Source organism: Brachyistius frenatus, unplaced genomic scaffold (assembly GCF_029030835.1).
Source record: "Brachyistius frenatus isolate BFR_SWC_R1_liver_20210118 unplaced genomic scaffold, ASM2903083v1 Contig_180, whole genome shotgun sequence".
Classification (NCBI taxonomy): domain Eukaryota; kingdom Metazoa; phylum Chordata; class Actinopteri; family Embiotocidae; genus Brachyistius; species Brachyistius frenatus.
The window spans coordinates 439,933-463,106 of NW_027210779.1; the positions used below are offsets into that span (position 1 = coordinate 439,933).

General features: G+C 44.1%; 1 protein-coding gene across 1 annotated transcript in view; it reads right to left on the reverse strand.

The window, feature by feature from the left end:
* LOC138632312 (high affinity choline transporter 1-like) overlaps positions 1–23,174 on the reverse strand; it is a 243,151-nt gene that overhangs the window by 123,169 nt on the left and 96,808 nt on the right. The window lies entirely within an intron of this gene.

Sequence of the window (23,174 nt, forward strand, 5' to 3'; positions counted from 1 at the left end):
GAAAATAAAAGAGGGGAAACCGAGCGGATTAGAATCAACAACTGACGAGAACACACAATGACAGACGAACACACTCCTCCGGGACTGACTGTCTGTAAGGGAGCTAACGGGAGCTAATGCTAACGGCGCCAAGGAAGGACCGGAAATAAGGTGAGTTTATTTGTACACAACATTTCATACACAACTGCAGTTCAAGGTGCTTCACACGAGGTACAAAGTGACTTTCGGCCCGACATGACTGTGTTTCAGAGGCTGTAGCGGTCTCAGTTTAAAAGCTCCTCTGGAGATACTGGGATTTAACGAGAGGCCTCAGCTGGAACTAACCGGGTCCCGTCAGCTTGTCGGGGAACAACAACAACAACAACAAAAAGGGGGCAAAAATAAGTCGACACAGAGCTGAGCTGCTTCTCAAATTGAAGGTTAAGGTTCCAGCTGTTAGTTGTTGAACACCACTTCTATGTGGCTGATGCTGTTGACCTGCTGTCCCCCCCCTAAAGACCCCCTGTCTCCCCCCTAAAAGAGACACAAACTGGTCTGTGGTGGTCTCTGAGGGTTCAAGGCAGAAAAATACAACCAAGAAAACAAATATAAATATACTATATAGAAATATAAGAAAAGTCAAATAGTTTGATGCTTTTCCTGTGAATACTGGCTCACGTCAGCGGTCGAGACTCTGACCAGCAACCAGCTTTTATTTTGAAAAGTTTTCTGACATAATTATTTGTCCTTTGAATGTTCATCAAGGTAAACAACTTATATATTTTTTAAAGGGTCCTAATCATATATGTATGAAACATGTCCAACCACAGCATATATCATGTGTACAGATCCCCGCCCCCCACACACACACATTGCCTCATGCCCACAGTACACCCTCCCTCCCCTCCTTCCCCTCCTTCCTCCCCCTGTGTGCAGAGCTGAGGAGTGCGAGGGTTCATAGTGCATTTAAAATCATGCAGTGTCCCTCTGTTACCATTTGGAGGCGCCAACGTGTTGAGTTACTCAGCATTTCTTTTAATTTTTTTTTATTTTTTAAAGCCGAGACCTTCCCCCCCCCAAAAAAAACCAAACAAACAACAAAAAAACCCTCATCAGAATACACAAATTCACACCGTGATGTCTTGATGTTGTTCAGTGGCTCAGGTGAGCACAAATGTTTTCCTCCCTCACTGCGAGGACATGAGTTGGATGTGAAACGGTATCTGTATTTATTTATTTTTTTTACATCCCTTTAGTATCCTACTCTGCGGTGAAAGTGCTTCACAGGTTGTAATTGCAGGTACATTCTGCATTTTAATTAAGTCTCAGGCCAAAATAATTAGTTGTATTCTTACTGGATTAAATCTCAACACGATCGAAGTATCTGATTTGGTTCATGGCTGCATTCGCTCCTCTTTAACTTCAAAATGACTGAAAAAGCTTGAATGGGAGTCTATGGAGGTCCTGTGGTAAAAAAAAAAAATAGTGTGATTGAACATATATGTGTTGCCATAGATACCAGTAAATGTAAGAAACCTGCTCATTACAAAGCGAGGAGCTTTCGTTCTGGTGCTTTTGGGATCTTAAAATGTTTTACCCCGTTTGAAAACGTGAAGCTTTGTGCTTTCAAACATTTCAGAAACGGGCCGACGCCATTCAAAATCCAGCTGAAGATTTTTCCTCTTTTCCTGCGTTTAGGGTCGTTGAGGGGTTAATTATCAGATCAGCTGCAGACTGGCTTTTTTTTTTTTTTATCATCTCTTAAATACTTCTCACAAAAAAAAAAAAAAGTCTTTGTGGTGCTGCAGTGAAAACAGTCACAGCTTCCCAGAGTCTTTCGGCTGGAATTCTTCAGATATTTTTTCTTGGCTCCAGTTTTGGTGCATTTGCACGTTACATGCCATCTTTTAAGTTTATTATAATTCAACATCAGTCAGTAGTTTCTTAGATGCACGTCTTCATTCCTTTTTTTTTCTTTTCTAAATGCTGCGTGCTTTACGGGACTTTGGGCCCCCAAAATAATGAAGAATAAAATCAATGTTAACAGTTGTGCGCACAGAAAACCTTCAGATGTTCGCCAGTTAATAAAACAGCCACACACACACACACACACACACACACACACACACACACACACACACACACACACACACACACACACACACACACACACACACACGCGCTGGTAGATTTAGCCTTAAACTACTTTGTATTAGAAGTTTTTTTTAAAATTTTTACTTGATATTGTGCTGCTCTTACTTCATATCGTAGTTGTACTTGCTGCTTTGCGCTCTGGAAAGACAGCAGGCTGTATATTAAGTGTGTGTCCCTCCTTTGTTGCTCATCCTGAGGCTTTCTCTCTTTGTCAAACAGTCACGGGTCTGAAGACCGGGAGGATGTCGTATCTCGTCAAGATGACAAAAACCTCTGGATTTTGTCTGTGCTGCAGCTCTCTCTGCCTCTCGGGCAAACAAACACATGGATTTGATCACACTATCATGAGGCTCTCCTCTTAACGCTCTCCCATCAACAGGGCCGCTCAGCCATGTTGAAACACACCTCCTGCATATTTCAGTGTAATTACCATCGTGAGCTTCGGGCCTCTGTCTGCAGCTCAGAGGCTGTAAACCTCAAGCCGCAAACCAGCACATGAAAGGAAGGGTTACTGAGTGCTACGAAAAAAGAAAAAAAAATCCTCTTTGCCCCGGTCGGAGTCGGTCCTCCGAATCGTCTCTGACTCAAATTGCTCCCAAAGATGCTGATCCTTAGCATGTTTGCAGGCCCCTGAGCAAACTGCCGATGGAGTCGGGCTGCGCCACCTGTGAACCGGCGAGCAGCTCACTCTCGGCCTCCCCCTTCAAGTCTCGGCACCAAAGTGGATGCTCTCAAGAAGGTGCCGACTCTCTTCCTCTTATCGATCAGCGAACATGATGTATGAAAGCGCTGTCATCCTGTTGCTCGGTGTTTCAGCTCTTAAGGCACTTATTACACGGCTCTCCCCGGCTGTCAGGCCGACGTAGGCTCTTGTGAAGTGATTCCTTTCCCCCAACAAAGCAAACACTTGCCCGACGCACCATCTCCAATGCTATTAGAAGCATTCGATCTGTGTGTGTGTGTGTGGGGGGGGGGGGGGGCATTTCATGTTCTCACAGTTGCTGCTGATAATTTGTCAGGCGCTTTGTAAAGGCTGCGACAAGCATGTTTAAATTTTAAACATTCTGCGGCAAAGCGCTGGTCCTGAAAGGAGACTCTGCATTTTATTTCCATGATATTATGTGTCGTTCTCTTATCCCTTTGAAGTTTATAGATAGCTTTGCGAAGGAGGGTTAAAAACAGACCAGTGCTACTGTCGCCCATGGAATAAAATGCACTCTTGTACGCTGGAACAGATAAAAATCAAAGTTATGTGAGAGCTGTCACTCGGCTCTCTGTAGTCCGACACATCCATGCGGTGCATCAGATGGAGAGAAACTTTTTTTTTTTTTTTTTTTTTTAAGAAAAAAACAAAAGCACACATTGTTCCTCCTGATGTTTTATTTATGTGAATGGAAGCCACCCAGTCGCTTGTTGATGGAGCTGTCAGACAAAAGGAAAAGTGTAAATTGGCCAAACATGTTTGTGTGGTGCAATATTTATGGAGCCCTGTTGGAGCACTGGCTTTCATGTGCTCTGCCATTGCTCCGGCAGGGGGCGGGCGGGCGGTTCAACGCGGCCCAAAAAACAACAACAAGAGCAGGCACAACACAGAAGTATGTCGAGAACGGCGCACGCAAGAATACGACTTCTTACGCGATGGAAACGTGTCAGGACGTCGCTGTCGGCTCAGGAGTCACTTTCGTACCCGACCCTCCGGTCCTTTGGCACGTCGGAAAACCTTCCACCTCAGAATGTGTTGATTTATTTTGTTGTTACCTGCTCGTCCGCAGGTTGGATAAATCCCACCCTTCTCTAGGTGAACACCACAAAAGTTGTCAAGCAAAAAGAGCAATCCTGACAAGGTGACATTTGCTGATGTTTTTGTGTGTGTGTTTGTGACAGAGTCCTGGGTGTGAGACAGCCGGAGGCTTCAGGAGGGGAAGGGGGGGGCCGAGGGAGGAGGGGGGGGGGTGTTGAGGGGTAGATGGACCTCTCTGCCAGCCCAGGTTGTCAGTCATGGCTGCTTCCTCGCTCCATAAATAAAGGATGGTGCATCCACCCCAGCTGCTCCCTCGCTCCCCACGCCTCCCTTTTTCAGCGGTGACTTGGACGCCCGGAGTCGTGGGAGGGTGGGGGGGCCGCGTACGTGCCGCTTGTCATCGTGCGGGTAGGTGGGGGTAGCAGAAAACACCGAGCCCGGCCCGCTGTGGCAATCCCACCGACTTCATAACTACTGAGTAAACACAAAGCTGCTGGCCCGTGACTCTGAATGCTGAACCACATCGCAGGATGAATGAATGATGCGGCCTCACGGGGCGCTCAGCCAAAGATACTTTCCTTGGCAGTGTCACACAACGGCAACGAGGTTATCACGGCAGCGACGCGCTTTTCAGCCCGGGCCGGCTTTCCGTACGAGCGGATTTCGGAATGATTGTTTTAATCATAGTCATAATAGCCGCCGTGCACGCTATGCAAATAATATTTCAATCAAATAGATTGGATTTTCTTTCCACCTGATGTACCGCTGGCTGACTCGGGAGCTGCACGCTGCGCTGCATGTGGCTTTGATTTACAAGGACGAGAGAGAGAGAGAGGTTGGGGTTGGGTGGGTGGGGGAGGGGGAAGCAGAAATCCACAGCCTGCCTGGGGATTGTTTCTGGTCACTGGTTCAGGTCCCTCGCCGCTGACGCCCTCTGTCAAGTTGTTGAGATGCAGTGTGAGATGCAGCAAACACAAATCCTCCCTGCATCTCTTTTTTTTTTTTTTTTTTTTTTTAACACACACACACATGCAAACACACACGTTCGTGCACACAGAGACAGAGTGGCAAGTTTAAACTGCGCCTCTCTCTAAGCCTCTCCTTTTCTCTCTATCTTCCTCGGCTTGTTGGTGAATTTGCATGTGCTGCTGCTCACTGACAAGATTAGTTAGAGGGTGCAGTGATATCTTACAATGCAGTACTGTTCACTCTGCCTGTTTTTTTTTTTTTTTCTAATCCCACTCCGGTCCTACCGCACTGCAAATGCCGCAAAATGAGGCTGCCATTAATGTTTTTTAGTTTTTTTTTTTTTTATTCCAATGTTTTGATGCCAAAATAATGCACACGTGTCTGGAGCTTCAATGAAAGTCGTCAAATTGCTGATTTGCTTCAATCGTGATAAGTCAGCCTGTCTAGAGAAGTAATCTAATTAAAGACATATTGTTAAACGAAATCTGCCCCCCCCCCTCCACCACCAGCTCCTCCCTCCCCTCCCTTCAACACACATGCCCTGCACCTGCTGATCTCCGCCTTCAGGGGGCAGCGACACCCTCCTCTAATGGCGGCGCCGTCATCAGCATGCTGCTGCAGCCCCGTGCTCCCGCCACCTCTCGCCGTGCCCACTGTAAGAAGGAGTCGTGGCTTACAGCGGTGAATTCATTAACCTTTTCGCCACTCCCACTGAAAGCACACGGCGGGCCGGTCGGGAAACAAACCCCCTCATCACTCGGAGCAGTTTAGTGGAAGAGGACGGAGGGGGTGGGGGGGGTGGGAGAGAAAGAAAGAAGAGGGGGCAGGACCTCATTTGTCGTTATCGTAAAAAAAAAAAAAAAAAATGTCATTTCACATCAGATGGTTAGTTATCCAGCGGCGCAAGGTGTGTTTACGGGTGTGATGAACGATCGAGGGGCCGTCCGGAGGTCGACGCGGTACGCTATCAGACAGGCGGCAAAATTTTGGGATTGAACTTATAATTGTCTCACTTGAGACTGTCTGATGGGCTTTCTGCACTTCAGGGAGCTTTCAGTTGCTGTTTGTGTCAGTGTGACCAGTGTAGCAAAGGAGAACCACAAGGAGAGTGACGGAGCGCCTCATGTCGTCTCGCTGCAGAGAGAAAACGGCCATTTGTTAAAAACTTCAGTCTCAGATTTGAGTTGTGCCGCGTCGTAGCTTCTGTTAATATCCACTGCAAAACGCACGCGCACTCGCTTCAGACATTTTTGCTTAAACTTGGTGTCATAAACCTTTAATTACCCTGCGCACGGAGGCAGCTGTCGTTCCTGGTTTCTGTCGCGACTTCTTTATCAAAAGGTTGCGGCTATAGAAGCACGTAAGGCTTTAAAATATAATAAATCAGACTGTTTAATTTTTCATTTAAATAACAAATTGCCACGACAAAATCATAATATTTTGTGACACCGCATTGTCAAGATCTCATTTCTGTTTTGTCACAGAACACATCATGAGGTGGCCGGAGGCCTATTGCAGAGAACAGAGGATACGCTGCCGCACAAATATTACATTACAAGATCCAGAAAAGCTGACAGAATTCAGTTTGAATGTGAAGCGACGTCCGTGTGAATCTTGTCCTGCGGGCACCGAAGTCTGCCAGAGAATTAGAGGGAGACAGCCATGAGATCAAGAAGAATTAAAACCGGTATAGGAGGATGTGCGAGTCTCCTGTGAAAGGAGGTTAACGCAGGAGACAGTTAGGCAGGAAGGAGGATAAAAAAAAAAAAATGAAGTGACAAGGGGGAGGTGGGAGAACTCTTGAGTTTGGAGTTGGAGAAAGTTCCAGAGGCCAGCGTGAGAGCTAATGGGGAGGAACCGGTGTGACGGGAAAGGTTTTAATGAGCGAGACTGGGGAAGAGGGGGAAGAGATGAAGGTGAAGCCGAGGGTGGAAAAGGGCAGCCGCTCGGCCTCCGCCCACGAACACGTGCTCTAAGCAGCCGACCTGCTCCGATAGGAACTACCGCGCCTCGTTCAAACCTGCCGAATACCTGCGGCGTTATGATAATAGTTTGTACAAAGTTCAGACCTATTCGTCTAATCCGCGGCAGGAAAAACAGTCAATTCTTCGAGCTATTCCTTTGAATACGAAGCTACAGCTAATTAGCTTAGCTTAGCAGTGAAGACAATAAACGTACATTTTTTGCAGTTATGACGAGTTTTTAAGCCTTTTTGGACAGGCTAGCTGTGTTCCCTTTGTGTCCAGTTTTTGATGCAAGGCGAATGATCTACTTACTTATCAGCTAACTCTAAAATTGGCGACCTATTCCTTTATGCATTTAACCAAGTCATCCTTATAGCCTCAGACCCTGATTTCAAATACGAACCTGCATTTTCTTTTGTTGAGATAAACTTAAGCATCTACTGTTCAATCACAGACTCAACTTGGAGAGCAGAAATTATATTATTCTACTACTGTGTGTGTGTGTGTGTGTGTGTGTGTGTGTGTGTGTGTGTGTGTGTGTGTGTGTGTGTGTGTGTGTCGTTGACAGTCTCGGCTGTACGAACCGGCTGTCGGCCTCGCAGGCGCTTTTCTTTTTCTTGGACAGCGGCGGTGTTGGAAAGCGTTGCCTCTTGACTGATAGGTCAACCACACCCTTAATTGGTTCAGAACTCCCTGGTGCCCAATTTGAGGATCTCCTGCTCTCTGTACTGTCCACCATCACTGTGTAGCTCAGGTGGGAATCTTGTCAGGGAGATACTGATCCCTCTTCAGCACTCTGCTCTGAGTCACCCACCCACCACACACACACACACACACACACACATTTTTTTATTCATATTTTTTTGGTCCAGAGTGTTGTTGCAGATTCAACAAGATGAAAATAAGGCCTTTGAGTTTGTTTTGTTCTTTGAGCTAACAATTAAAAACCAAGTGTTACTAAGACAAAGTAAATCTGACTCGATCTGAGTGGAAACCCGACGGTACTACGTCTCGCCCACCAATGGCACCACACGCCTGTCAATCAAACAGACACGCCCCCAAAAATGCTGCTGCTTTTTTTTTTTTTTTTAAGGCTTATTTTGTAATTAATGACAGGATTATCTTCAGATTGACTGCCAGAAAACTAATAAGAAGGAGCGACTAGAAAAACCTAAATAACTTGTGGGAAAAAAAAATGGACTTAGAATTTTATGATGCTAGTTGAGTGGGAGTCTATGGAGCCGGCTGCTTTTTTTTGGAGCCAACCCCTAGTGGCACTCGGTGGTATTGCAGCTTGGCCCCGCTGATGTGGAAGACATTTATTTCCGCCTAAAACAAAGCAGAAGTTTTGCTTTGTATGTGTGGATGTGTCCTAAAAGATTGAAATTTTGGCACTGAATGACAAAGCCTATCAAGAGTCGATAGCATTTTCCGCCGTTCGCTCGATGCGTTTACCCATCTCTAATCCGGCCCCCCCCCAAAAAAAACGTGTTGATTAGTGGGAAGGTTGGTGAAATAAACGGTACTGTGCGATAACGACGTAAGAGACGTTAACAACATGGCTATCGGCGGTGAGCGTTTGATTAATGCTGTGCCTTCAGGACATCGCATGCTGCAGTACATGTGGACCGAAACTCATTGGGAGGCAGCTAACGCAGTCACTAATCAGCCCCGGAGCTGCAGCGCGTGTGTGTGTGTGTGTGTGTGTGTGTGTGTGTGTGTGTGTGTGTGTGTGTGTGTGTGTGTGTGTGTGTGTGTGTGTGTGTGTGTGTGTGTGTGTGTGTGTGTAATCATGAGCACACACGGAGGGGGTGGGTGGTGGTGGTGGTGGTGGTGGTGGGCAACAAGTAGACATCCCTTATTAATGGCATTCCTGGGAAGAAGTGTTAGCTGAGCCGCGGGGCTGGTGGACTTAAAGCACAATTAATGTGATCCGCGGTAGCAGGTCCTGGCCCGCATTCAGTTTTCTCTCAATCAACCCCGGCCGACACTTTATCTGTTCCCGTATCCACTAATCTAATCAGCTGGGTGATTGCTCTTTTCTCCCTGTTCACCTTCCAGTGAGTGATATTTAAAAAAAACCAACCAACAACAACCCACAAAAAAAAAAAAAAAACGAGTCGGCTGCAGCGCCCCCCGAGACTGTAATCGTGCTCCGGGTTCCCAAGACGTCCGCCCCTCCGCCATTATCATGCTGGACATCCGCTGACGGACGTGCCACCCACCGCGCCCGACATATGACACGCTAAGTAGATGTATTGTTCGAGGACGCTGTGAACACGGCATACAAGGGCCATGTGCTTAACAATATGAAAATGTATCGCCCTCTTCACGCCTCGTTGGTTTCGGAGCCTCTCGGCGACCTCATCACTTTGAAATTGCATCTGATGAAAAGGGAGAAATATCATTTGGTTTGAAATAGGCACGCTGCATTTCACAGACAATTAGCCGCGTAGCCACCACACCGGACTTTCTCCAATTTCGCACCGCGAGTCAAAAGAGTCACCCCAACCACGTTTGGCCCGAACAAATTAAATCCCCTTGTAGCTATGCGACTGTGAAATTAATAGTAAAAAGAGACCCTCTTCAAAAGTCTATTAAAGTGTCCACGGTGATACTTCAGAGTTCAGCCGCTGAAAGAAAGAAGTGGGTGCTGATGAGACCTCTGGTTAGCCACCAGTTACAACTGTTAGATGCCACTGGAAGTTCGACGTTCTTTATCTCCACCGACGCTGCGGTTTCAATCAAAACATCAATAGTGTCAGAGTGTCCGCTCGCATCTTCCATCTGCAAAACATCTGAATGAAAAGAATAATCGTAGTTTAACTGAAGTGTTTATTCAAAAAAAAGAAGTAAAAATCGGTCTTTAAGCATTCAAACAGTGAATGCGCTCTCGTTGATGACGTCAAAGATCAGAAGCTACTTTTAAATGTAGATTTAAAACTGTTTACATTTTGCCTCTTGCCTGCAGGCTAAAGGACGCACGATGCTACGCTCATACGTTTTTATCACTTATGCTTAACGTAAAGCCGCCAAAACAAAAAAAATCCCAAAAGATTTTGGTGAAACGGCTTCGCCGAGACCATCTTCTCGTTCGCTGATTTACGACGGACGGTGGCGAGGTGTCCGGGCCTCCGATACGACGGACGGCAGTAAATGGTAGCGCACTCAAAGTGGTTCACTTCGGACGTTACGCGTCGATCAGATGTGGCGGGAAGTGTTTCTCGACCGAGGCGCCGAAGTCCAAACGAGCGCCGTGACATCACCGACCTCGGGCGTGGCCACGAGTCGCAGACATCATTGAATTGAATTTCAGCAAACCCGAAGTCGCCTGAATGTAAACGGGAAAATATGAAGTTATATTCATGGCTTCTCCGTTCCGCTGTTTGCTTTTTAAAGGGAAGCAAATAGCGTCCGTGCGCCTCCCTGTGACTCCGGTCGACCGAATGTTGTTCGCTGCGAGAGATAAGAAATTATTTACCGAGCTGCTTTTTTCCCCTCAAACTTTCCTCCCCCCGTATCTTTAAAAAGAAAATCATTTCCCATCCGGCAGATACAAAAGGCCTCGATGGATTAGCGTTGCGTGGTCTCGTCGGACATCAGTGTTTCTTTTGTTAATCGGCCGCTGAAAAGCCCCCCATCCCCCCACCCCCCACCCCCGCATGCTCCTGCCTGCCTTCGGAGAACACCGGGGACTCATTCATGAAAAATTGATCTCTTTCTCATGTAGCATTTATCAGGGGCTTAGAGTTCAAGACCTTCTGCATTGTACAAACACCCGGTCCAAGCCCCCTCCCCACCTTCTCCCCCCCCCCTCAGGGTAAGGGAGACATATGCATACTAAGGTGCTCTGAGGTGAGACATTAAATCAGTCTCGCTTTTGCGCTCAGAACATTATACTTTCAGTTTTTAATTTTCCCGGAGGAGCCCCACAGAATAACGCTAAAAGGTTTTTTTTTGTTGTTTTTTTTGCATTCGGGGACAGTCAGGTGGATGAATGGGAGATAAGTTGGCTGCTCCGACTGCTCTGGCGAAAATGCGAAGGGAAGATTCTATTGTTGAACAGGGAATGAGAAATGGAACAACAATAGCGCCGCACAACAATCGCCGGGGCGCCGGCTTTATAGACCCTGTTTAGCCACGGGCATACACACATATTTTGCAGACAATTACCTGCGCTGCCATCCTGCCTGTAGCCCCCCCCCCCACCACCACCTCCAACCCCCATCCCCCCCCTCCCTCCCACACACACACACACACACACACACAAACACACACACGGGAGCTTTTGTGCCGTTCCTAGTTGGGCACCGACAGATGAAATCAGTCAACATATCAGCATGAAGTGCCTCGTGTGATGCTGTCTGTTCATTGTGAGTTGGTTTCATTACTAATCCGTTTGTACCCCGGAGAGAATACAATTTCTCGCCAATGGAAAAAACTTGTCTATCTACTAAAAGCGATGGAATAGAAATGCCTGATGGATTCATCATGTCTTTAAAAAAGGCAATCTGGTTCAACTCAACGCAGCGATAATGTAGCATGTGTGTCATGTGCAAGGGAAACTTCCCAGACGTGTTTGCTTTCACAATTATTACCCGAGTTGACTGCGATCATTTTGCGTAATTATTGAAATTGTTTCCATTCATGTCTATTAAAACTACTTAATGGAACTGTCACATTTTCCACGTCCTTGTTTGAGGTTTTGACTCCTTTTAACGACATCATCTCGTTGCTCTCTTCTTCTTCTGTTTTGGTTTATTCGCACGAAAGAGGAGGACGGCCGTAACCTGACTGCACCACAGGCCTGTCAATCAAACAGACACGCCCTCCCAAAAAATGCCACTTTTTGAAGCTTCTTTTGTAATTAATGACGGGATTATTTTCAAATTGACCGCCACAAAACAAATAAGAAATAGCGACTTTAGCTCAAAATGCAGAAATAACTAAATGTTTTGACTTTGTATTTAATGAGAAGTTGAATGGGAGTCTATGGAGCCGGCGGCTTTTTGGGGCCGACCTCTAGTGGCACATGGTGGTATTGCACTTCAAGGCTCCTTCGCAGCGGTCTCATTTTTCAGACCCAGTAACTACGTCTACTTTTCTACACAGTCTAAGGCTCCAACATCGTACATTGTTTATCATGATCATTTGTTTGGTATATTTTAGTAATACACCTGATTTGCCTTAAAGGAAAACTGAAATGCAAATATGTTCAGATGTTCATTGCCATTGAATTAACTCTTCTTCAAATAGTGCATTATTAAACATGATTAAACTCTGATTACTCTCATACTATAAGATTAGCATAAAAGCAAAAGAATTGGAATTTTAATTTAATTTTAATCTTACTCTATTTTATTTGTATATACTGTGCATTTTGAACAATTTTTTTTTTTTTTTTACATTTATACTTTTACTACCTATTTTTATTCTGTAATTTTCACTGCTTTTGCCGTATCTTCCACGCTGCTGTAACGGAACAATTTCACCTCGCTGGATCAATAAAGTATATCTATTTATCTATTTTTATCATCTAAAATGTCATGTTCGTGTCGGCCCCGTTTGTTGGTGGGATTCCTCCCGGGGTTCCCGAAGAAGTTCATAAAGTGCTGATACTCCAAAATCTCTGAATTGAAAGTTTTTGTTTTTTTGTTTTTTTTCAAGCAGCAAATCTGAGCCAAAGCAATTATTGCTGAGAGGGAAGTTTGTTGGCAGTGATTCCAGAATCTCTTCAGATAATGTTTAGATATGACCGTCTGAAATTTCATGATGGGCCGCGATGAAAAGAATCTCAACTGTCTGAACCCACAAAACACAGAATAGACCGGATACCTCGTCAGAAGATGATCACAGGACAGTATTCTCTTTGGTTGACGATTTACAATTTGGACACCTTCAGTTGTGGACAAATCACACTGCAAACACTCTGCTGCCTCGTCTGCCTGGGGGGGGGGAAGAGAAATGATGCAATGTTCGTATACTTAAATATTTCACCTGAATACTGATTACAGAAGTTTCCGCAGGCTGCAAATCACAGCACCCAGCCTGCATTCATTTTTCTGGATGTGTTTTTTTCCCCGGCTGTCTTGTTTATCTAGGTCGTACACCCATCTCTTCTTTCAATTTTTTTTTAGTTTTCCGTCATCTCTCGGATGTTCTTTTATTTTTTTGCGCAGTTTGACAGGAAATCAAACACACCTCCCGAGTTATTAAGGGAACATTTTGTCTCCTTAAATAAGGTATACAGAAAGCTTTGCAACGCTGCTAATTGCTGCTACGTAAACCCATTATAGTTTTTGTTTTTGGTGAAGCCAGCTACACGGCAACCCTTTAGCATTGCGTTAAATCAGGTTAAGACACTTCAACTTCCTCTGTTTACGATGTTGCTGTCTATATCGTATGTGGGGATGAGAGCTGGATCTGAATGTTGTATGTCCGGTTTGATTTTCACTTTGAATCTAATGTTTTAGTCATCGCTCTGAACACGTCCCTCTTTTAGCTTGTGTTCTGCGTCCTTGCTATGGACGGGTTGTGAAAATGCGGGCTAGTCCTTTGCATAGATGGGTTGTTATTTGCCTCCGTAATGTTGCGCCATTGTGATTTCAGGATTCGCAACTCGTATAGGTTTAAAGAAAATCTTAAAATAAACAATCCCGATACTCAAATGAATCGAGTATTGTTTTTATTCCAGTGGCAGTTTATTTTTTTCCCCTTAAAAACATTTAGCTTTTGGTAATTGCTGCTCTAAAACCACAAGTTTAATCTGGAAGCAATCCACCCCGCTTCGCTGTTTCGACATAAAAAAAAGAGAAAAAAAGAAGTAAGAAGCACCAAACTCGCATGAATTTAAACTTTCCCAATTATCTGTGACTCCCGTTGTTCTCACAGTGTGGCGAAGTCATAAGAAGGAAGCAGGTGTTGCAGCCGTCTTTAATAAAAGATAGAAACTAGAGGAAAAAACAACAACCGGTGCTTCCTCTGCAGCGTTTTCTGTTTCAACTCGTATATATACACACAGTACGGAGCAGGTAGTTGAGCTGAATCATTACATTCGACTTCACAGATACGGAAAATAAAAGGCCTTTCGTCGGTGAATGCATGTGCACGAATGAGTGTGTGTGTGTGTGTGTGTGTGTGTGTGTGTGTGTGTGTGTGTGTGTGTGTGTGTGTGTGTGTGTGTGTGTGTGTGTGTGTGTGTGTGTGTGTGTGTGTGTGTGTGTGTGTGAACAAATGTATACCGGCTTGTGTGGGTGCTCGAGTCATAAAGGCTACGATAAAAGCTCTGGGCCGAAGGGACTCGTATTTCAGCAGTGAAGCTCTGCGCTCTCGCGGTTAACTCTTTTTTTTATTTATTTTTTTCCTCCACAGAGACCAGCGTTCACCGCCGCTTCACAAAAAAAAAAAAAAAAAAAACCCACAAAAGGCAAAAACCGCGTTACCGTTTTCTCTTGTTTTTCTTATAGGGGTAAAAAAAAAAATAACGACAATCCCAATGAAATACGACAGCCTCGGATGAAGTTGTCATGTATATCTGAGAGCGTGGGAGGGAGAAGGTGTTTTCTTCTGCTCAATAAGAAATCAATTCTCAATTCTCTGCCTCATTTGTTGCTGCTGGCAAAACTCCTGCGGAGCCTTGAAATCCTATTTAATAATCAGGCATGAAAAGCCGTGGATAATGGACTATTATGAGATGCAGTTGAAGAAGGGAAGATAAGCTTATACTGTAATTGAAATATCATTCACATCACATCTACTTAAGGAGCACCGTGGTGAGATCTGTTAGTCACACGGAGACCTTATCTCTGGGCTGTTTTTCATGGACAGGCGGGATTTCACTCCCGTCTCCCCGTGAAAACTTGGATTACCCTACTGGTAATAATCATTTATTTAACTGATTAATTCATCTGCACATTTCACATATTGCAAGATAATTGCCACTGACTTTTTGGGCCAAAAGTAGGAATATTGCAAACCCCCAAAGACAAAGCTAATGAACAGCCGAATACTTCAAACGGTTAAAAAAAAAGAAACGAAATTGGATTTTATTGAAAGAAAATTAAAGGGTAGGTTCACCCAGTTTACCAAAAGACAACTTTTTTTAAACATACCTCTCGTGGGAAGGTCGTTTTATCTTTTTGAGATGCCAGAGATTGACTGTCCCAATACAATGGCGGTCCAGAAGCCTTCAAAACTGCATTTAAAGCCGCATTAAATACATATTTTCATTTTTGCAGTGGAACAACAATGTGTAATGTTAAAGTGGTCGCTGATAGTAATGAACTCACAGGAAATTATGACTCAAATCTATTGCTTCCTTCAGCTCTACAAAGCCTTTTTATGCCCATTTTAGCTCATTGTTTTGGTTTTGTGGTGCAGCACCGAATGGCTGACAGACAACATTGATTTACTATCCGGTGATAATAGTGGATCATTTAGCAGTTTAAAGATTCGGTGGAGACCCAAGTGGAGCTGAAAGGCAGAGTCGATGTTGGACTTATATTTATCGAAATATCAGAATCTTTTTTTTTGCCATTGACATTGGTGTTTACAATTGTGGATTTGATGTGGTCTTGGTACTGTCGGTGTTGTGACTACATATGCATCGTATGGTATTATGAGGTCTTTAAGATAAGATGGCGCTCTGGTTTTAAGGACCGTAAACATTGGTGGACTAATAGATAAAGACAACAATTATTAGCTGAAGGTTTCATACACTCGAGACATTGATTCATTTCCAGCCTGCAGTCGGAGGTAGTTGTTGGTTGCTGGTAATTGTCATGTTTTCTTCCAACATGAGTCATCTGGCATTGGAGACCAAAACAAGCTTATGAATCACCAAAAAAACAGTTCACAAAAAAACCTACAGATTTATAGAAACAATCCTCATTGGGTTTGAACTATTGGCCCGTTTTGCCTCTTATGTGTTCGGGTTCATGGCCACATGCAGAGAGCAGCAGCAGCAGCATGCACAGCAGCACTACATACTCTCAGGTGGCCGGTTGAATTAATAATAAGGTGTGACTCATTCTTAAGCTGCTGTTCCCAAGAAATGGAGACATTTGCTGCATATCTGATTTAAAACTGCTGACTGCTATTTGTCGAGTGAGGGTCAAGGTGACAACAGGGCGCAGGAACAAAACCCCTTTTTACATTTTTTTTATTTTTTTTATTCTCTCCAAAGAAAAACTTCCAACAAAATGTCACGTTGACGTTGGACCCAGCTGGTGAAAAGTCAGCTCCTTCACACTCCTTCCCCCTCAGCGCTTCACCATCTGCTATTGGTCCAAAACATCATGTGGTTGGTTGAGTTTCTGTGGGATAAAGTGCATTAATTTCCCTTTTCCAGTTCAGTTTTATTTACCACTCACTGCTCACACCTCGTCAGTTTGATCAGGGCCCCGTTTGGAGCCTCGTTACGTGATAGTTACGCCTTTCAAGACTGATCAGCCGCAGTCTAAATCCTCATATTTCCTCAGCCGCCACTGCTGATCTTTCAGGTTCAGTCACCGCCGTCTCCGCTTTCCCGGCGTACGCCGCGACGAGAAACAGTCGAGGCGGCTTCGTTTGTAACCGCAGCGGCGGGGTTATTCGAGGTGCCGGATGTAAGACATCGGCACGCAAGATAATTAGAAAAATGACAGAACCCCCCCCCCCCCCCCCAGCAAAGCTTGAAAAAATAACAAACAAAGGAAACGCGGAGAAAATTTTTTTGTGAGATGAGAAGAATGAAATTGAAAGAGCAGGGGGCACATTTTGATGTGCAGTTAAAATAATAAGTGACGAAGACCCAGTTCCCATTGAGAGTTTATTCCAGCTCTTTGTACCGTGGTCTGATTTAACTCTGAATATATCATAGGAGGACGTATACGTGCATATTTTGTTGTTGGTGACATCAGAGTGTTTCTAATTTGGTAACTTTCACTTTGCAGTGAATCCAGCAACGTTCAGTGTAATTTAATTTTTTTTTAAAATTTTTATCATCTTTACATTGGGCTTTACGATAGATAGATTGATAGATGGATTAGACTTTATTAATCCCACAGAAATTTTGTCGTCACAGCAGTATAGAAACACAGGAAGAAAAAAAACAAAATTACAAATACGTATACAATACAATAAGATAATAGATAAATAGAATTGTTTTGGAAAAAGTAAGACCAATTATTAAATACACACACACACACACACACACACACACACACACACACACACACACACACACACACACACACACACACACACACACACACACACACACACACACACAAAATAAATGAATACAGCTTGGGATGAATAGAAAGTGGTTTGTGGGAAAGGATGCGTTCAATCTTCAAAAAGGAAGACATGTCACAAAAACAACTTTTGGCCCTCCAGGATCTCAGATCCCCAATCGATTTTGGTAATTTGATCAAATGCAAATTTATTAGAGAATCTTTGCGCCGCTGAACAACAATATCCACTAATAGATCGGCTTCTTCCCCGAGGGCCTTCTACAGGTCTGATCACAGCCCGAGTTAAAATGGCAAATGTCTCATATCGTTCAGCTTTAGTGAACTTTAACAGGTGAATCTGCACCTTTGATCAACATAAAAATCACCTCGACACGGTTGCCCTTTCAAAGGCCGGCCGGCCGGAGAGTCCAAAACAGAGCAGTGCTTTTCTGACTGGAGTCTCCTGTACAAATATGTCTTTTAGATGAACTAATGACTGAGCTGAATTTTTTTTTTTTTTTTTGAGGGGGAGAGAGGGGGGGAGGGGGTTAGCACATCATTAGCAAGCTCATATCAGAGAGCTTCTTTCTCTCTCAAACTTCTTTTTATTAAATGTACTGGTGAACAATATGCTGAAAGGCTGCTCACTGCAGAGCCAATGGGTTGATTGATTGTGTTAACTAGTCCCTAAACCTTAACGCTCCAACAATGTACAGGTGGGCTCAGAGGACTCTCAGGTTTGACTCCTGCTTTTATGACCCCGGTAAAAGAGTTTATTTACACATTTATGTGCAGTTTTTAGTGTAAATAAATGAGCAAGTGTTTAAAATTTGAGCTGAAATTGACACCAAAACAAAAAAAAAAAAAAGCACATACAGCAGCCTGTAAACGATCACTGAATTGTGAGAGACTATTTCTATTTTAACAATGGATCAAATTACTGCACGCTTTTATTAAAGCGGTCGCTCATAGTGGTGAATTCACAGAGCTTTTTAAGCCCATTTTAGGTCATTTTCTTTTGCTCATTCTGGTCTGTAAGCTGCCTGTAAAGCACCAAACGGCAGACGGACAAAGTTCACTGACGATCTGGAGATAAATAGATAGATAGTGGATCATTTAGCAGCTGAAGAGTTTCTCTGGAGTTGGTGGAGACTCGAATGGAGCTAAATATCAGACTTACATTCATCAGACAGACGGGAACAAGACAAAGTCTAAATTGATTGATTGAAGTGTAACACACATGTAACAGACTCGGGGTTCACCGTGACATTTATTGGGTGATAATATGTCAGCGTTTTGTTTTCTGTCTTAAAAAAGACTGCTTTAAAAATGTCAATATTACCAGAAACGGTGTGAAACAGTTGTTTTTTAGACTTTTTTTTTTAGCTCTTTAAGATGAGACGGTAATGCTCGATACAACAGTTCATTACGCTTTGGGGTTTTGTTGTCGCAGCCTTATTTGGTTTGAGGAAATGACGGAAAAACTTTATACCGATATTGTTGCGCGAGTCCGTTTTCCGACTTTTCGACTCGCCTCTTAATGACGCTGCTGTTCAGGCCTTTGTTTAATACTTGATGTCACAGCGGCTGCTGTTCAGCAAAAAGTCGCACGGTCTCACTTTTAAGATCTGCTGAATGATCTGAGCTCCTTTTTCGGAGCTGCACAAGAGTTCAACGCTGAGTCAGTATCTACCTCGGGAAGCCCCGGCTGCACCTTCCAAACCACAACGGAGCAAGGATGGGAATAAATAAATAAATTTAGAAAGAAAATCAAATGGACAAGGTGGGACCTCTCGTGCTCAGCAAGTTCACCTCTGCCACGGGGCCAGCCCTGAATATAGAGGATAGTACAGATACAAGGTGAGAATAATGCAGCCGTGAAATGTACAAATTACACAGACCGTCCTCAGTCGGCTCGCTGTGTTGCGCTGTAGTTTGAGCCCTTTTAATGTGGCTCTCTGGGGATTTCTTTCAATTGGAAATCTAAGATTTCACTCTTGTCTTTTATTCTTTTTCAGTTGGATCAACTGCAGGCTGTCAACGCGTAAGTGGATGCGGTCCTCCTCATGTCCCTGCGGTGTGGCGGTGGACGTCTGCGGTGGAGTACGGCCGGACAGACGGGAAGACGTTTGAGGAGTCGTTCGAGTCAAAAGGTGACGCTTTGAATTTCCTCTCTTGTCTCTCCTCTCGTTTCCGTTTCCGAATCAGTGCCCGCGGACTTGTGTTGTTGGCTCTGGCTGTCAATATGTCTCATTAGTATCACCCTTTCCAGACAGGTAAGTAATGACGGGGGCCATTAATGGGAGTTTTTCCACTGTGAAAGTGTAAAACACATCTGCACATGCCCCCCCGCCCCCCTCCCACCCGTCATGTCTTCAGCTGCCAACTTTTCTCCAGCAGCCACATTTCTGCAGCAGTTTTTTTTTATTTTTATTTTGGAAGGCAGATCTTTTCTTCCCCGACTTCCCTTTGATTACCACGAGTTTATCTCTGTCTAAAGTTCACTCAGCCCTCAGCTGAACATTCTCAGCTCGGAAAGTTGTAACTCGTTGTCACGAAATGCTCTCCAGAAAAGAAAAAAAAAAGACTACATGTTCTACTTCTGCCTCAAACCAGAGTTAATGTTCTGGGGTAGCTGGGTGCAGCTTGTACTGTATTCGTAGCACCGTCATGAAAGAAAAAAAAAAAAAAATACAGATAGGAAGGGCTATATATATATATATATATATAAAAAAAAAAATCTGTCTAAAAATATTTTTCTTTCATTATAGAAAGAAGTTTAAACAATGCCGTCCCGTAGAGCTGGCAAATTGGTTCCCAAGATATTTCCTCTTTGAAGAGACGGGAATCCAACAAGTCCTAGCTGCTCATTTTTAGGTCAGACATGCTCAAACAGCAAAATACTGCAACGAATTGAGTCTCGAAAACAATGTCAAGTGCCGCACGAAGGCTTGTTTACGCTGTTGTTTGAATCGTTAATAGGTGCATTGTCGGCTATTGTCGCTGTACTAGCTTTGATGGGGAAAGCGAGGGGTTACTGTATGTCTGCGCCTGTGCTCTGCTCGGAGAACAAGGAGTGGATGTTTAGAGATGGTGGAAGAGGGGAGAAAAACAGCTGCTTCGTTATTCAGTGTGACGGAGAGAGAGAGAGAGAGACCGAAATAGAGAATCAAAGAGAGCAAGAAGAGGAGGAGAGGAAAAGAGGGTGTTTTGAGGCATTAGGCTTGGAAGTGTTTCCATGTAATGTCAGAAGCTATCGTCTTCATGGAGCTCAAATCCCATTACTGCATGTGATTTTGTGTGATGCTTTCGGCATCGTCGTCGTCGTCGGGGGCGGCGCTCGGGCCGACGGCTATGAAAGCCGCGATGGAAGAGGTTAAATGGAGGATGAGTCCACGGCGACTCGGCGGACGGCGGCTCAGGCCGATCCGTACCGAGGTGTTCTCTCGTGTCTGGAACGTGGGGCGCGTTTCATTTAGGATGCTTCTGTTTGCACACTTCCACGCAGTCCTCCACATGTCGGTGCCCTTACCTGTGCGTAGTGCACGAGTTTGGACAGGTGTTGTCTAAAAATCAAATCGCAGGCGAGTGTTTCCCCTCCCGTTGCCTTGGGAGAAACTGGGCTGATGTGAAACCGGTGCAGTGAGTAGGTTATACAAAAAAAAAAAAAATAGTAGTTACTGGATGTAACTTCAGTTCTATGAGTACATTTTGGGTCATTCACTTTAATTTATATACGTATATACAAAAAAGCAAACGTGTTTTTTGGAACATGTAGTTTTTATATACATTAATTTTTTATAAAAAAAAAACAAAGTCATTTATCTATGTGTGTGTGTGTGTGTGTATATATATATATAAAAACTAAAACATGAATGACCCAAAATGTACTCGTAGAACTGTAGTTACGTACAGTAACTACTTTATATATTTTTTTTACCTACTCACTGTGCACCGGGTTCATTTCAGCCCAGTGTGAGAGTCGCTCATGCAGTTTCTCTGTCACTAAAGGTTGTGGGTGGTGGTGGTGGTGGAGGGGGGGGGAGGGCGGAGGGCCTTGAAAAACACTGCAGACGTTCTGCATGTACTGGAAATCTATACAGCAACATTTGAATGCATCACCTGCTGAAAATATGTCTGATTTGTGGGCTTGTTTTTTCTCGCCTTCTGTTTCACAAAACAACAAACTCAGTGGCTTCAAGCAAATATTCACTTTTGTGAGGACGTGTACAACTTGAATTTGAATCGCGCCGCAAACGAGTTAGAAACAGATGGCGGTCTCTCCGCTTCCATTACGTCGCAAACTCATCCATATGTCTACGTAGGATTAGCACGTTAGGCTAACAGTACGTGCGAGCTCTGTGAGTTTATATTTGCGCTGTCGGGTCTTTTAGAGCGTACGCAAACACCGTAAACACACCGAACATCTGACTCGCCCCTTCAAAAAAAAAAAAATGTTTTTTTTTTTTTTTACAATTTAACAATGTCATCAGGTTTATTTTTTCAATTTAAAAAAAAAATAAAAAAATGTCCCTTGACACTAAACTCATCTTCATGAGTGAAGTTAAAACAGCAAAGAACTTTTATTAATCTTGATGGAAAGTCTTGCACCAGAGAGAATACTCAGACGTTGGGAGACAAATATTTTCTTCCTAGAAGTTTTGTAGAAGTTGTTGTGATCGAAGGTTTATGCTAATGCACGTCGTCATCGCTTTTTAAAAAAAAAACAAAAAACCTTGCGAGCTTTCAGAGAGGACGGCTTGTTTTTCATGCGCGCGGACCAGGATGAACCGAGTGCTGCCGTTTTTGCGGGAAGAGTTGACTGATCTTTCCCCCCTCCTCCACCCTCCTGTGTTTTGTTTTTTTTTTGTCTCCAAAAACCTTTGACTTTGACTTATGTATTGTCGCCACCGCTAAGTTTTATGACTTCATTTGCACATTTATGCCTCTTTGAATTAATCCGTCCGTGTGTACAAGGCACGCATCGCCATCATGAATTTTTTTTTCTCACTCCGCGTAGCACTCGGGCTTCCAAAAACAATTTTTGCCCTGCATATATTTTATCTCGTCCCCTCTCTCCCTCTGGTATATTTAGCCGCGGAAGGTTTATCACCCTCCGCCAGCAGGAACGACTGTGGGCATTTGTACGATATTTCAAAATTCAAATCGGCGAGGAGGGATGGGGGGGGGGCATGCGGCCGCGGGTTGACGGCCGCCGTTTGTGCATCCCTCGATCACCGTAGAATGAGCACACACGGGGGAAAAAAAAAGAAAAAAGAAATCGCATTAGCATAGTAATCTGGAGGAGAAGTCGTAATGACTTATTTGCTTTGAATCACCAACAACTGAATGGTTTTGGTCTTGTGTACATATTATAACAGATGCGCAATCAAACATTTATGGACTACAAAAACAGACGCTATTAATTTATTTGTCAGCTCCGCGTGAGAAAGTCTCATTTCCATTCTCTCCCGGTAATAATACAGGATTTGTTTGTTGTTGTTTTTTGGTCATGTATATGAAATAAGTGGCTTTTACTGGGTTTTAGTCCGGCGCTGGGGCTGAAGAAGTGCTTGTTTTCTATTTATCTGAGGCTGCTGTTGGCAGTTAAATTAAAAAGCTTGTGTCAGTGTTTAGTCGGTGCCAGTAGATCTGTCCTGTAAATCTCTTAAGAGAAGAAGAAGTAAGCTGTAAGTGTCTTACTCTGTACTGAAGCAGCTGATCTAGTGATGATTGGATCCCTGGTCGCTACACAGCATTGGCTTCCCACTACAGGGAGTGTTTTAAGCCCAACGAGAAGAGTTTATTTTTTCCTGAGTGCAAAGACAGAAACAGACAGTGGGATATCGTGATGGCTGCAGAGTGAATCCTCCTGTTCTCCAGTCCTGACAGTTGGTGTCCGCAGACATCAGAGCGATCAGCTTCATCCTGATTGATCGGCCCTTTCCCAGAAAGCTTCTGTTTTTAACAAAGCTCTCAGTCAAAAGCTTGTTTCTGCTGCAAGTGAACACAACAGCAGTGAGATCGGTCCTTTCTAGATAACTCTACAGTAACGGATGAGAATAGCCGGCGTGGTCTTTTTTCATCTCCGTAATCCACCTCTCTGAGAACACTGTTGGACTCATGGTGGAGAGTTTTAAAATGAAACGTGTG